Source organism: Ictidomys tridecemlineatus, chromosome 9 (genome assembly GCF_052094955.1).
Source record: "Ictidomys tridecemlineatus isolate mIctTri1 chromosome 9, mIctTri1.hap1, whole genome shotgun sequence".
Taxonomy (NCBI): Eukaryota; Metazoa; Chordata; class Mammalia; order Rodentia; family Sciuridae; genus Ictidomys; species Ictidomys tridecemlineatus.
Window position 1 is genome coordinate 102,680,610 of NC_135485.1, and position 15,278 is coordinate 102,695,887.

Consider the following 15,278-nt stretch of genomic DNA (forward strand, 5'->3'; position numbering starts at 1 on the left):
TTTTACTTTGATACGTAATGTCGTTAATACTCTTTTGTTCCCCTGTAATTAAACAATACTAGAGAGGTATTTCAGGGTACCTGTAGCAATTGCTGGTTAGACTATGAATGGATAACTGACCCCCAATTCTTTATACTGGTCAGCAGCCTGAGAAACCTGGAGGTAACAGAGAAGCCTGACCAGTCAGATGTTCTCTGGTGAGATTTTTGTACTCAGACTCAGAGACAATTAAAGCTATGTTCAGAGTTTGAAATGAAAAGTCACATAGAGTAGGCATTAAGCAGTCACTTGGGAGTGATATGCAATATAGCTAAGAAAGGAAACAGATTGAAAGAGAAGAATGGAGTTAACTTATGGAAAGAAGCAGCAGGAAGAAACCTAAAGAGAAAGACACAAGAGAAGAGAGAGAGCTGGGACCTTGAGTTTTCCTGTGTTCATATTCCAAGAAGCCTGGCTTTCCTTTGCTTCTCCATATTGAAATCCATGAAATCTCTGTATTCTTGTTTCTCTTTTTACTAGAGCTAATTTGAGAAGATTTCTGTTATTGTATCTTGGGATAATATTTGACATAGTAACTAAGGTTTTATTTTTGCTCTGGACTTCCTGTTTTCCTTCTTTCACCCCGTTTTGGCAGCATGAAGATTTTTCTGTTTCTTATTCATAGGATAGGGTTGTTAACCGCAGAATTCTAAAGCAGGATGAACAGTCAAGGCTCAGCATTTGAGCTTATCAAGCTGACTTTAACAAATGCAGGATCACTTTGAGTAAAAAAAAAAAAAAAATGGATCAAGGGCCAAGACCCCAGCATCCCTGGACCACAGAGAGCAGCAAGAGGAAGGATAAGAACCTGGAGAACTATCAAGTGCCAAGAACCTGATTAAACAAAGACACCAATGAAGCCATCTCAGTTTTACCTACAAATGAATGAATCAAATTTTCTGCCATCATGGGAAAATTGAGGTCTGAGAAGAAAGTAAGTCCATTTATTGAAAATTTTAGATTTAAAGTCAATTTAAAAGAAAGAGTTATTATCATCTGAGTTTATAGTCTGTGAAAATTGTACCCAGGATATAAAGTCATAAGAAAACACAGCCATTTCAGAAGGGAAATTGTACAAAGAAATAAAAATAATAATATGTTTTCTCCCCTAACACATATACAAAACAGCCTGGGATAGGCACTCATGAATAAAACCCTATCATAGATTAGAACAATAGCTGACATTTACTGAATGCTACTGAGCTCTGAGATAAGAATTTTACCCTAAAGTCTCATTTCATCTGTATCCATCCCATGGCAGTAGACTTTTAGCACACCCATTTTACAGATAAGAAAACTGAGACCTAATAATATCAAGACCCATGGTTTCAAAGCTATCCCATCAAACTGCTAAAATGACACAGTTACCAGCTGCCTCCACTAGGACTAAAAGCTCCTTGAGCAAGATTCACATTCCAGCTGTGCTATGCAAATTTCGTCTGTTTTGGTAGTTGTTTATGGAGCACTTTGATATATGTAGAGCTCATGTTCTTTAGAATCAAACTTGGGTTTTAAATATGGCTTCATTAATCATAAGCATGAGAACTGGGGAGAGCTAACAAACCTCTCTGAGCCTCACTTTTCTGACCTATAAAGAAAGGTAATTTTGCTTCTCTTGTAAGACTGTTGAGAGAATAAAATAATCCAGTGCATATCATGAAAGTGTAGTGTGTGTTCATTTATGGGACTTGCAACGGACTGAAAGCTTAGGTCCAACCTCTACCCCAATTCACATGCTGAAATCCTAAGTACTAAATGATAGATGTCAAATTCCTAAGTATCAAAGAGGTCGGGACTTTTGGAGGTGAGTAAGTTGAGAGAGTGGAACCCTCATGGATGGTATTAGTGCCCTCAAACAAGATACTCCAAGTCGGTCATCATTATACAGAATTCAAGTATGAAGATGTGAATTTGGTGTCAACATACCATATATACAAACAGAGATTTGATAAATTGTGGTATAAAAGTGTATTAAGAATTGTAATGCAAACGTACCCTCACTAGCATTAGAACTGTGAGAAGTGAAGTCTTGTTATTCATAAAAAAAGAATTGTAATGCAAAAAAATTATGAGTGTAATGCACTCCACTATTGTCATATATGTAAGAAATAGTAATAATAATAAAACAAAACAAGAAGCTCCAGAGACCCCACACCCTTTCACCCTGAGAAAAACCAGAAAGTGGATCCTTATCAGACATGAATCTGCTGATACCTTTATCCTGCATTTCCCAGTTTCTAGAACTTCGAGGAATACATTTCTATGTTTATCAGCCACAGCTTTATGCTGTACCGTTAGAGAAACCTGAGTGGACTAACATGGGAGCTATTATATACCTGATGCCTAGCTCAGAAAATATTCAGAAATGTTTGTTCAATAAATGAGTGTATAAAAACCATTAAGCCGTAAGGATCATTATTCAGAAAACTTAACATTTATTTTTACAACACACAGATTTGAACTGAGAAAACTACTTTTGAAAATAGCATGCTCTTTTTAACCGAATTGGGAGAAAAGGGGACATTTCAACTATTTACTGTCTCTTTATTCCTGCCACTTTTTTTATTTGGAAAATATGCCCTTACAAAGGCTATCCCTGTGGTAAAGCATTAACAAATTAAACCAAATGTCATTAAGTCTGTCTCATTCCTCATTCATGTGGAACGTTAGTAGATCACATAAGTGAGCATACTAATTCCCTATGCTCTGTATTTTTCCATTTTTCAATTGCTCTCTACTTTGCCATGCTTATTTAATTAAGGATTGGCTACTTATCAGGGTGCAGAAGGATTCTTTTTTGCTGCCTTCTGTAAAGCTAAAGGGGAGAGGTGTCTCATTGGCATTTTTCAGACATCTCTGACTTGGCTCATTCATATGCATGGGCCCTCCTGGTTGGGCTTTCTCTGTGTGAATTGCTCTTAACAGATTAATTCTCTCTCAAGCCCTTTGCATTCACAGAAAGCTACTTCCAAAACCAAAAGGAACATTAGCAGCAGGTGAAATCTCTATTATTGGTAGTTAGATAGAAATTCTAATTGATTTCAAATATTAACTGTTATTTCCTCTGAACTTTCCCCATAAGTAGTTCACTTACAGATGTTCGAATTTAGGACTTTGCTCTAGACCCGGATGCTTTTGTCAGAATAGAGTTCTTAACAGTAGTAGATAAAGCAGACAGACAATTGTGATGATTACTTAATAAACTTAAAAGTATCATCTAGATTACCTTAGGGTTAATAACAGCTTGAGTGTCACAAAGACTTTTTGCTTGATTAAACTTTAGTCAGGGCTCCAGACCCATTAGTTTACCTCCTTGTATGATTTAGCTTTATCAAGAATCTAAGTCAGTTTAGTAAGAACTCTCCATGCTTAATTCTAGCTGCCCTTGTATCTGATTGGGGTCTGAATCTCCTGTCCTCCACATGATTGATGTCTGATCACCCTGGCCTGTCTGCTACTAGAGCCCTGATAGGTTGGTGGAGCCAGAATCATCTCTACTCCTGATTCTTCCTCTTAATAATTTTCCATGTCCTGATCCCCTCCTTTTGAAGTATAATCTTCATGAAGTCAGAGGAGAGTCTAACAGAAATCATTCTGCAGGGGCTGGGGATGAATTTGAGTGGCAGAGTGCTTACCTAGCATGCTCAAAACCCTGGTTTAAATCTCCAACACCACCACCATAAATAAATAAATAAATAAGAAATCATCCATAGGCTTAAAGTGCATTGAATATATAGGCAGACTCCGCCTTAGCTTTACCCACCCATTTTGTAAGATCCCTCATAAAAGAGCACCTAGGACAACATCAACAGGTCTTCCAGCAGCCTCATTGCCTGGGGACCCCCTCTCAGGGTCCTGAGATGGTTTCTTTCCTCTTTGCCATTTTCCCCCGTAAGCAAGGAGACACCTATTCTTATTATTCAAGAGCTGTGCATAGGTGGATCCACATTCTGTTTTAGAGTAGCAGAGATGATGGGTTCTTTGAGTTTCTAAGTTGGGACTCTGGATACACTGTCACAGAAATATGACATAGCAAGAAATATGACATAGCAAGTACTGCTTGCTGATTGAAATGGGTTTTTGCAGTCATAAGACCTGTCTCAAGTCCTTTCCTCAACAGTTAGCTTGAGCTTCGGTTTTTCCATTCATGTATTAGAGATGATGATTATGAATTATACCCGACTCATGGTATTGTAAAGATTAAGCAAGGCAGTAACAGGAATACATAGTCTTTAATATGAGATGACTATTCTTTTTAGTTTAGGGACATACAAGTTTCAAAGTAGAAAAAAATTTCAAAGTCAAAAAAAGTCTCTTGTGGCTTTGCTAGAAACCAGTGCACATAAGGATTTTTTTAATGGGAAAATATTCTGATACAGCTTGGAACCTCATCTGTTTGTGGAATAGGACTGACTCTCCTTTCTCTCTGTCTCTTTGTGTCTTTCTTCCTTCATATTTCTTCAATTGGATATCCTGGGTCATTTTGCACATTTTACTTTGCACATGGATCTATTTTTAGAAAGGTACTCTGCTCTTATATATGTATACAAAACTAAACCAAAAATTTGACTTGACTTTTTTTTTTTTTTAATTGGGTACCGGGGATTGAACTCAGGGCACTCAACCACTGAGCCACATCCCCAGCCCTTTTTTGTATTTTATTTAGAAATAAGGTCTCACTGAGTTGTATAGTACCTCAAGGAGGCTGGCTTTGAACTTGCAATACTCCTGCCTCAGCCTTCTGAGCTGCTGGAATTACAGGTGCCAGGCCCGGCTTGACTTTCACATAGATAAAGTGGATAGAATAACTAGTTCTCTTTGCCCTGCAGATACATGTCAAGTGCACTCACTCTTCCAGGACTGTGTTCTTATTATCTGCTGGTTTAGCAGGAGGGTTGCAGGCTAATGCCCTGGTGAGGCCGAGAAGGGAGCCCTGATTGCTGAACAGAGAACACTCAACACACTCCGAGGATCCCTGAGTAGTTTTAGAGGCTGTTTTGGAGAAGATACTTTTGAATGATAGAATATTTTAATAGGAAAATCTTGAAGAAGGGAAAAAGAAGTCCAGTAATAAATATTTTTGTCATTCTTATGTTAGGTATCTGATCTTTCTTTTTGCCTTAGAAAGCATGATTTTATCCATATACACTTCTAAGGGACAAAGAGACAAAGGTCCACAGAATGAAAAAAAAATATATATATATATATACACATGGCATATATTGTATATATAAAATCAAAATATATGGCATATGGCATACATGTTACATGTAATATATATCTTTTTCTTAGACATAGAAAAGTGTTAGACTCTCTCTCACATAAAGATATATATGTATATCTTCTATCCTGGAGAAGAAGCAGGAGGTGCTGGAAGGAATGTAAAGAAGAATGAGACTCACATAGAACTTCTTTGCTTAGTGTATTGGGCTGCAAATCAGGAGTTTTATTAGTACAAATTTCATAATGGTTTGGTGTTAGAGAAAATAATAAAGGTAAGTGGAGCCTTACGGAGCTATTTTACTTCTTTCTGTGTTTTTTTTAAAGATTTGGATCACCTTGGCTATAAGGAGATACCAATTAATGCTGAAAAATATTTAAAATTTAGAACAGGTTTTTTTTTTTTTTAAGATACTTAAAAAACATAGGAAAGCAGAGTGCTGAAGAGAAATTGAAGCATTCTTTGGCACTTCTCAGGGCCTGAGAGAAACAGTTACTTCTGGTAAGAGTCAAGAGTAGAGACATAGGCAAAGGAGTTGACTGCCTGCTCCTGCCCCCTCTCTCCTCCTCTGAACACCAGGGCCTCAAGTGCAGTCCTGAGAACAAAGTAGGGATTTAGAAAGTACTTGAATGATTGAGTATTGAGAGAGGGATCCGTGGTGATTTAATGGAAGGGAAAATTGACCTGTCAGTTTCATTCCACATTTGAGTAGCTCTAATCATTAGAAATTTACTCCTGATGTTGAAATAAAATCTGCCTCTATGTACTTTTATACACTGCTTCTAGTTGTATCTCCTGGTGTGATGTCAGAATAAATCATATCCATCTAAACGACACCCCTTCAAATATTTAGCGACATCCAGGTTATATCTCTGCACTGCCACTCCATTCTTACCCTGTCCCAAGGCTTCTTAAATTTTATTTATTGAATTAAATATTTCTAGTCTCCTCAAATAATCTTACTGGTTTTACAGACACCCTTTTGCTTCTGGCTTCTAGAGACAGTAGAGTTACTCAATGGGCCTTTTAAAATGTTGAACTGGACAAAATACTTGTAAACAAGGAGCTGTCCTTGTCCTGGACAGTTGTGCTTCTATTAATAGAAATTAAGTTTCCATTGATGTTTCTGGCCATGTCTCAACAGCAGCTTGATTTGAACATTGACTAAATAGTAGGTTCTTTTCATGCTGTGTTAAGTAAACCTCCTCCATCCTATTCTTCTTTGGTTAACTAAAAACTATTATCATGAAACTTTCATTCCTAGTGAACTCATTGTGTTTGTTTCAGCCTATTGTTCTGGTATGGTCTGTTTTTTCATGTCATCAAAAAACATTTTTATTTCTTATAGTCATGGCATATGCTGATATGGTAAATGTGCCTTCTGTGCCTTGATGGAAGCATCAATTGAAATAATGATGAGGTTGAACTTTTACATGAATTAGATAAGAAGTAAAAGAATAGCAGGGTATGGGGGAAAGAGACGTGCTCATAAACTATCAGTGGGAGCACAAATTCATGCAATCGTCCTGGAAGCAACTTGGCAGTAGTGAACAGAACTTCAAAGAATGTATATTCTTTGTGACATGTAATTTCTCTTCCAGGAAATAATCCAAGGGGTTAATCAATGATAGGCATTTATTTCAGGATAATTTAAAATACTGAACATTTGGAGAAATCTAAATATATCAGTAGAGGATTGATTTCAATTGCATTTAAGGCATAAAGTGAAATATTAACCAAAGAGTTAATAAAAGCAAGAAAGTAATATGAAAAGCATGGTGACATATTTGGTAAAATAGATGGCTGTGTGTGTGTGTGTGTGTGTGTGTGTGTGTGTGTGTGTGTGTGATTGTTTGAATGTTCCATACAATTCCTGGGTTAGGACTTGAATTTGGTCCCTGTTGTGGTGGTATTAGGAGGTGGGCCATTTGGGAAATGAAGGAGTCATGAGGCTCCACCATCATAAATACACTAATCCCACTCACAAAGGCCCTTTTGCCCTTCTGTTCTTTCAACAGGTGAGAACACCTAGAAGGTGCCATCAACAAAAAATGGGCCTTCACCAGACACTGAAACTGCCAGTACCTTGATCTTGGACTTTCCAGCCCGAAGATCTGTGAGAAAATGCATTCATGTTCCTTATACATTACCAAGTCTGGTATTTTGTTATCACAGAACAGATGGACTGTGTAAATATGGAGAAATACCTGGAAGTCTTTGCAATGGGTTAACAATGAGTATATATATTGATCATAGCACTACAGGTGATTTTTACATTTTTGTTTATACTTTTCCCTATGGTGGAAATTTTTCTAAAATAAAAAAGTGTTAATTTTTATAATTAGAAGAAAATATATCTATTGGACTTTGTAGGGAGTAAGGTTGAATGAATATGACAAAGAACTGATCTTATGGTGGATTACAAGAAATGTCTCTAGGTTGACATAAATGTTGTAGCAAATACTGGAAGAGTCTGCTTTGCGGTGTTCAGCATGGCTGTTAATTCAGAAACCAGCAAGGGGTGAGGGGGGATTGAGAAAAGACAAACAAACACATAGAGATAGAGAGCTAGGACCAGGAGGGACACTATCCTCAGATGGAGGACTAATGACCCAGAGCTAGTTCAGCATATTTATTATATAGGTTTTATCATCAAAAAGATTTTCCATGATAGTTTCTTTAAAGCAGGCAGTCTTGAGGGTTGAAGCAATTATAATTATCTAGTTATCCTCATAATTCTCTACCTCTGGCAATTGGTGTCTGAACTCAGGGTTAACATGAATAGCCCTGTGCCAGTAGTGAACCTCCTTTAAGTATGGAGTCACCATAGCAGTCTTGACTCTGCACCTGTGCCCAGGAAGTTCCCAGTACAGTAAGGCAGTCAAAAACCATGATCCAAATCACTGCTCCTCGCCCTGCAGGGTCAGTCCTTGTAGTAAGCTTTTTATTCTAGCCAAAGCTTCTCTCTGTTCTGTGAAGGAGGACCGGTGTCTCTTCCTCACCGTATTTACCCAGTTGGAGGATGTCTTTGATTGGATTTCCTGAAAACAGACTCTAACACAGAAGTTTTCATGCAAAAGTTCATTGAGCATTGCTCTCAGCAACTGTACTGGTAATGATGTTAGAAAAGAAAGGAAGCAGACGTTGAATTGCAGTGTAGTTGCCACAGAGGGCTCAGCCAGTCCCATGGGAAGCTCTGAAGATGGAATGGCCATTCAGATAGGTCCTTTATGAGGCAAGGGGGGCAGACTTTGTATTCTGGTCTTGAATCATTAGATATGGGATGCTATTATGGTTTAGATGTGGTGTCCACCAAAAGCTCACATGTGAGACAAAGCAAGAAGATTTTGAGGAGAAATGATTGGGTTATAACCTTAGCTTAATCAGTGAGTTAATCCATCATGGTAGGGTGTGGCTGGAGGATGTGGGAATTTGGGTGTGGCTTTGGGTATGTATTTGTTTCTGGAGAATGGAGTTTCTTTCTCTGCTTCCTGATAAACATGAGGTGAGCAGCTTCCCTCTGCCATACTCTTCTACCATGTTTAGCCCAAGAAATGGAGCTGGCTTTCTATGACCTTAGATCTCTGAAACCATGAGCCCTCAAGTAAACTTTTCCTCTTCTATAGTAGTTCTGGTGAAGAAGCTGACTAAAACAGATGCCCTGGTAGGAAACATAAGACTGGGTAAAACTGAGGGAATATCCAAGGAGGGATTCATCTGAAAGAGCCATTAGCAGCTAACATTCCTAGCAGTTGAGGGAATGGGTAGCTCCAATTATGGTGTTTTTTTTTCCTTTTTTAAGAAATGATTCTGTTTCCCCTCGAAATCCTTTTCCTCTCTCACATATTCTCACAGTCAAAACACCATGATCAAATATGATCCCATGGCAAGCTGAACTAAGGACATTTATTCATTCATCCATTCAATATTCATATTTATTGAGCATCTACTATTGTGCCAGGCATTATTCTACATACTTGTTATATTCTATTACATTCTAGGTGGCAGGATTGATATTTAAATTTCCCTGTTTCCTGTCACCACTGAAGTTTTGTCTCAAGCCAAGTTGACTCTCTTTATTCTTTTTTTTTTAATTTAGTTGTAGATGAATACACAGTATCTTTATTTATTTTTTTATGTGGTGCTGAATATTGAAACCGGTTCCTCATACATGAGAGGCAAGCACTTTACTACTAAGGTACAGCCTCAGCGCACTCTCTTTATTCTTAAGATGAACCTATTCCCTTTAAGAAATATCTTAGCACACAAAGATATATAGATTACTGATTATTTTCCTTAACTATTATCTTTTCAAGCTTGCCCAGAAAAATTTAAATCTTCCTTGTGGATTCAACAGTTAGTAAAAACAAATAGTAAATGGTAAATTTGGAAACTAACTACAAGTAATTATTGGGCATTGTACAGACAGAACAGCAAGCAGACTGATGACTATTTGATTCCCCAGAACTTTCTATGGACACTTAGATATACCCCAAAATACTGACAGATAACCTTAGGTGATGTTTTTTCTTGAATGATGACAGGACTTTAAAATGGCCTTCTTTAATTCTTTCTGCTTGGCACTTCTCTTAGAGAAATGTGATTTGCTTGAAGTGCTCAGTCTTAAAATGAAATTGAGAAAATGACTTTGTACTAAGTAAGATCGGTCGTAAAAAGTGCAGGCAGATTAAGATTGGTGAGGAGCTTTTTTAGTGACACAATTTCCACATTTTCATAAGGACACATTATTTCAGATGTGATAAAGAAATAACTTTCCTAGCTATAGAAAATGAAGCCTCGAGAAGAGAAATGAAAACAATTGGTTAGAATAGAAATAGCTACATTTCTCCCCCTAGGTTTTCTTTTCTAAACTCCCTGAGTAGTTATCCATAAAAACTGTATCATATATTTTTAAGCTTGTATCTTCTTGACATTGTTGTTAAGTAAGAATTAGATGATTGAATTCAGTTTTAAAAAACTAACACCATCATGTTTATTCTTTCACAGGAAGGTGGGAAGGGATAATTGGCATAACTAATGGACATAATTAGGTTGGCCACTCATGGTTGGAATCTCATTAAGCTTCCTGTGAATATTGTGAAAATGGCTGAGGATTTAGAAAATGTTCATTTACTCACAGCATTTACACCTTAAAAAAAAGCAAAAGTTGATTAGGCAAACTTATATTTTGATCCACTTTTGTATTTCAGAAAAAAGGCTTTACATAAAAAAGAATATAGCTTAGAACCCTTGCCTATTGTACACTAGGCCCTGATGGATGGATGGATCCCCAGTATCACAAACAAAACAAAATTTAAAAAATAAACAACAATAAAGAATAAATATTTTCCATGCAGCAATTTTTTTGTTTGTTTGTTTGTTTGTTACTGTGACCAACTTAGAAAAACAGCAAGAATAACTTAGAAGAGGAAAAGTTTATTCTGGGCTCATGCTTTCAGAGGTCTCAGTCCATGGTGGTTCAACTCCATTGCTCTGGGCTCAAGGTAAGTTCGAACATCACGGCAGAAGGATGTGGTGAAGGAAAAGTGCTCAGCTCATAGCAGCCAGGAAGCAGAAAGAGAGGGAGGGGGAAAGGGGGTGGGGAGGAAGAAGACAGAGAGAGGGAGATAGAAAGAGACAGGAGGAGAAATCAAGAGGGGGAAGAGAGGGAGAGGTAAAGGGACCGTGCAAGGAGCCAGGGACTGCCAAAGCCAATGTCTCGGCTTGGCACCAGAATCACGAGCCACCACACACCTTCGTAGGTTCAAACAGCAATTCTTTATTCCCGCTCTCACACCGCCTCCACATAGGTCCAGGGGCAATCGCGTTCTTTTCTGTCTGCCCGCACAATTCACCTACTCCACGAGGCTATCTCCAAATCCCATTTTAATCTCACGAGAACTCAACGGGAACAAGCAGCAGGAACACCCTAATCCCAGCAATAATCTTCAACCTCTAACTTCCCTAAAACTCATTATCTTAAACTGGCAACTCCTTAAACTCAAGGAGCCGGTTACTTCCTCAAACCTGATCAGCTCTAAACCGGGATCCGCCTTGGTCCTTGAGCAAGGTCACCTTATTAAAGCATGCATGCAATGTCCCATCGAATATCCTCTAAGCAGCATGGGGTACGCTTGGCAAGGAAATTTCGATGCGTCATTCCTACTTGGTAATGGCCCTCAGCAAGGGACAAGATCTAATCACTCAAGGCAGGATGAGCTCAGTGATCTATTTTCTCCAGCCAAGCCTCACCTGCCTACAGTTCCCACACAGCAGTCCATTCAAACTATTAATCCATCAAATAGACTAATCCATTGATGAGGTAACTAATCCATAATAATCGAATCATTTTACATCTGAACATTCTTACATTGCCTAACATCTGAGCTTTGGGGGGACACCTCATATTCAAACCAAGTATAAAACCTAGTAATGGGGTCATTATAATTTAGGGGCATTTGTGCTGTTCATTCTTGAGTGTATCAGCAGTTGTTTAGATATTAATCAAATAAATATGAAGAAAAATACCAAGGAGGCATATTTTTAGCTAGTACTACCACCACCACCACAACCATCACCAATTTTATGAGTGTTGATGATGCTTCAGAACTTACAAAGGGAAATATATCCTTTCAATGTTTTTATTTTTTATTTTCATGCTATGTTAACTGGTTTTAAATGAGAGAATGAAAGTAGAATTTTCATTTGTCAATTTTCCTCTTTTTTACATTTATTAAAGAGTTTATAATTATGATGGCATTAAAAATAATGACAGTGCTCTAATGGGTGTGGATAAAGAACAACATTAACCGGAGGAGAGTCTCTTCAAACCCTTATTTAGAATCTGGTTCAGTCAAGTTCACAGTGTATCAGGGTTTTCCAGAGAAATAATTAACAGAAGTTCAGTTTGCAGAGCCAATGTCCCAGTTTGAGCTGAATGCAAAAGATTCTTTAGAATCAGAAAGAACCAATGTCTCAGTTTAAAGACCACAAGTCAGGAGAATTCTGTTCTATTAGGTGAGGTGGGGTCAGAATTTTGAATTATTTAGAACTTTGACCAACTGAAAGAGACCTATCCACGGTAAGGAGTGTGATCTGCTTTACTTTGTTTACTGACTTAAGTGTAAAATCTCATCCCAAGATACCTCACAGGAACACCCAGGATAATGTATGAACAAATATCTGGGACCCCAATGGCCCAGTCAACTTGACACATAAAATCAACCATCATACTAGGTAAGCAGAGTATATCAATTAGGCTTAGTGCAATTTGAGTTTTGTTCCATAATAGGTAATCGACAGTTTTACAGGTAGTAAAAATAAATAAGTAAATAATAAATTAAGAAACTAAAAGTAATTATTTAGCATTATGTGGACAGAATAGATAGCTGTCTAACTGCACAACGGTCTATTATGGGATTCAATTTGTAAATCTACTTTCAGATGTTTATTCTGACTTCTGGATAGGACCATTATCCTTTAGGTCTACAGTTAAATAGAAAGGGTATGGTAATTTGTTTCATAGAGTCAGTTAGACATGGCTTGTTATCATAATTATTTTAAAGACGGTATATGAACTTTTATTCTGACCTGGATATATACGAAAAATACTTCATTGGAAGAGGATGAATCCCATGCTATTGCCATGACGAGAGAAAAGCTATCATATTGTTTCCTCTCTGAGAACATTTTTTTTTTAGTATGAACTTATGACATAAGCTATTTTTGGTCAATGTGGTGGTTTGTAAGTAAAAAGTCTACAGAAAGGTCAACAGCCAGTCAAAAATTTATAATTAATTTTCAGTCTTGAAAGATTTTCATTGGATATAGAATTTTATAATAACAATATTTTATTCCTTTTCAGACTTATTTAGTTTCTAGGTGGTAACTCTAATGTTTGTTCTTCTGTATGTGGCACTTTTTGTACTATCTGTTCTCAGGTTTTTTCTTTATTTTTGATTTACAGCAGTTTGAATCTGTGTCTAGGTTTGTTTTTGTTTTTGTTTTATTCTGATTTATCTTGGTTAGTATTCCCTGAACTTCTAGGATATGTTTTTCTTTTCTTTGTAAATATTTCATCTGCTTATTCTAACTCCCTTGTTTTTCTGGGATTCAAACATGCATTTGTTATACTGTTTGATAACCCTACTCCCCAGCTCTTGGATTTTCTCTCTTTATTTCTTTTTCTTTTTTTTTTTTTTTGCAGGGCTTTGCACATGCTAAGAATGTATTCTAATACTGAGTTACACCCCCAAATTCCCTTTTAAAAGTGCTATTTTTTCTCCTCACATTTTGGCTGGGGAAATTTCTCTAAGTATGCTTTCAAGTTCACTGGTAATTTTTTCTAAGATGTGTTGCATTTATTGATGAGTCAATTGAAGACATTTTTTTATCTTCATTACAATTTTTTATTTCTAGCATTTCCGTCTGATACTCTCTTGTGGTGTCCACCTGCCTGTCGAATTTGTCCATCTGATCATACTTATTATCAGTGTTTTCCACCAAAGCATTTAGTGTAATGATTATAGTTATTTTGAATTCTGTCTGATAACTCCTACACCAATGAGTCATAACTAGGAATGGTTTTGCTTGTTGATTTATCTCTTGATGGCAAGTTGTTTTCCTTTACTTCTTTGTATATCTGGTAATTTTTTGGTCAAATGCCAAACATCCTATCAAGAACAGTATAGTCTGAGATGAAGAGTGAAAATGGACATATCATATCTTTACTAGGCTTTTAGTATGGTAGGTTGACTCAATGTGGCTAGGGGTTCATCTGGATTTGTTGTTGCTTTGCTTATTTTCAGTGCAGTATTGGCTTCAAATTCCTCTTTCATTGCTTTGAGTTTAGGTTGGAAGCTAGTTTGTCATTTTTTTTTCCACTTAATGCCTGCTCTGTCCTCAAGTGAAGTTTTCTCTTATGCTTATACCTCAATCTCTCTATGGTCTTGATCATCTCAGTAGTAGATTGCTGTTGTATGATGCTTTATAGCCTGATGGTTCGGCAAGGAGTATCCTCAGTGGTTCTGGTGTATCGGGGTCATAGACAAGCTCTTTGGTCTTCTCAGGAATCCTGCACTTCCTCCTGCTTTTGGAGGTATTTAATTGCATTCTTACAACTTTACCAGAGGCTAAAGAGTTATTATTCTCTTCCTCCAGCCACAGGGGGTACTGACTTGTGCCTTAGGGTTAATAAGTTTCTTGTATTTCCCTCATAGGCTTTTGCCCCCATAGGTGAGACAGGGGAGAAGAACACAGGTTGGCTTTTTTTCTTTCCCTATATTACCTTTTTCTGTAGCCTAGCATGCATTTTATGAAGGATTTTTTAGGTCCTTTGCTCTGCCTTTTATCTTTCTTGTGAATATCCAATTAGGTCCATGAAAATAGTCTGCAATTCCACATAGGTCTATACTCCCAGGTCTAAGCTTACACTTGGCCTTAAGTACTTAATCCAGAAATCTTGCAGAATTATTATTATATTGGTCTTTTTTTCCTCCCATGCTCTGCAACACTGAACATGTCCTGGGTTTCCATCCATCCTTGGAAGTGGTCCTTTGACCTCAGTTCTTTGGTAAATTAAAGAAAAATTCTGATTTAAAAAATTATCTAGTTTTTTTTTGGGGGGGTGTAAATTTGGTACTAATCTTCTTTCCAGATTTCTACATCCTAACTGTTAATTTGTTGATTTATTTGTGTGTGTGTATGATACTGGGGATTGAACCTAGGTTCTTGAGCATGCTAGGCATGCACTCTACCACTGAATTACATCCTGAGTCCTTTTCACTTTTTATTTTAAGACAAGGTTTCACTAAATTGTCCAGGATGGCTTGGGATGTGCAATCCTCCTGGACGAAGCTCCTGAGTAGCTGGGATTACAAGTGTGCATCACCCTGCACTAGTGATTCATTCTTGAAGGTAAGGTATGTGTCAGCTCAGTTTCCCAGATGTGACTAGGTAGAAAATAGATCCTAATCACCTCAAGAAATGAATAGCAGTTATAATAAATTGGTAGTCTCTT

The 15,278-nt window shown here is 37.3% G+C and overlaps 1 long non-coding RNA gene across 1 annotated transcript; it reads left to right on the top strand.

Annotated features, from left to right (window-relative positions):
• The first annotated feature begins 260 nt into the window (after window positions 1-260).
• Window positions 261-10,620, top strand: LOC144366891 (uncharacterized). Its single transcript, XR_013426055.1, has 2 exons — window positions 261-973; window positions 7,279-10,620. It is a non-coding gene; the product is annotated as an uncharacterized LOC144366891 (long non-coding RNA).
• Window positions 10,621-15,278: the final 4,658 nt, after the last annotated feature.